Source organism: Propithecus coquereli, unplaced genomic scaffold (genome assembly GCF_000956105.1).
Source record: "Propithecus coquereli isolate 6110/MARCELLA unplaced genomic scaffold, Pcoq_1.0 Scaffold15, whole genome shotgun sequence".
NCBI lineage: Eukaryota > Metazoa > Chordata > Mammalia > Primates > Indriidae > Propithecus > Propithecus coquereli.
Window position 1 is genome coordinate 3737912 of NW_012139413.1, and position 1666 is coordinate 3739577.

Consider the following 1666-nt stretch of genomic DNA (forward strand, 5'->3'; position numbering starts at 1 on the left):
AACTCCTGACCTTGAGCGATCCACCCGCCTCGGCCTCCCAGAGTGCTAGGATTACAGGCGTGAGCCACCGCGCCCGGCCTGTTTGACTTTTAATACTAGAGATTTTCTTTGAATGTCTGAGGATCTTTGAATGTCCAGTCATATGTATGAGTAGAAAGGAAGATTCCATGTAGTATTTTTAGATAGTCCTTCGTAGGCTGATGCCTAGAGGGATTTTTAGATCTTTATGTCTTCTAATAATAGTATTCCTGAAATCCAAGTGGAAGAAGGCAGAATGGAGAGGTCTCAACTTTTAATGTGTGTATTTTTATGCAGTCCCCATTTCTGTATGGTACCCCTCTATCCTCAACTCTGCCCACAGCCAAAGATTTCTTGTTTTACCCTCCCCAGAGGAGGAAACCTCCATTTCTTATTCCATATTTGGAGAGGGAGTCATTTGTTATACTAAGAGAAGAGATGTGGGTATCTAACTGCTTATTTCATTAGCAACTAATCCATCTGTTTTTAGCCCAGTCTTTGCATCCCTGTCTAAAGATACCTGGGGCATTGATTCTTGAGCCTTTTGAGCATCCTAAGGTATAAATTAGCTTGCCACTTTGCTCTCTCCACTGCTGACTTCAGTGTATTTTCAGTGTATATGATTCACCTGAGGATTTTATTTAAAGTGCAGATTGATTCAGTAGGTATGAGTTGGAGCCTCAGAGTCTGTATTTACAGCAATTTCCTAGGTGATGCTTATGCTTCTGGTCCTTGGACCACATTTTATATATCAAGGTGCTGATTTACCATTCATGTATTCATTTTCCAGCCTCTGGAATTTTGTCCTTGAAGGTTTATGCCTTTTTAAAACATGGACTGCCATTTGAGTTGTATTTAACTCAGGCTAGTTTTGAGCCCAGGGCCTCGTGAAGCAAAACCCTGTAGTTGATCCATGAAAATCTTCCTTGTTGGTGTTCTTACTGTTACAAATAATATTGAACAATTCTAAAAACGTGGATTGCATTGCATATAACTCACGCACAGAAAACAATAAAAAATACCAAATTAGAAAGGATTATTTTGTTTTAATAAACATCGTGGCCCCAAGGAAAATTTTTTTTCTAGTGTGGCAGTGTGTTAAAAAGGTTATGAAAATTTCAAACATACATACAAATAGATAGAATAGCCATTAACCAGTGGCCAATCCTGCCCCATCTGCACTCCAGCCCACTACCCACCCCCACAGCGTTATTTTGAAGCAAATTGCAGAGGATCTGTCTCATCTGTATATGTTTCAGTTCATATTTTTTTTAAATAGTGACATTTTTAAATAACCATATGTGTTAGTTTTTAGGGCTGCCATAACAAAATGCCACAGACTAGGGGGCTTAAACCGCAAATTTATTTTCTCGCGGTTCTGGAGACTAGAAGTTTGAGATCAAGGTATTGACAAGGCTGGTTTCTCCTGAGGCCTCTCTATGGTTTGTAGATGGCCACCTTCTTGCTGTGTCCTCACATGGCCTTTCCTCTGTGCTGAGCGTCCCTAGTGTCCTGTGTGTGTCCAACCTCCTTAAAGGCCCTATCTCCAAATATAGTCACATTTTGAAGTACCAGAGGTTAGGGCTTCAACATATGGATTTGGAGGGGACACAGTTCAGCCCATTACACCAAAATACCATCATTATAC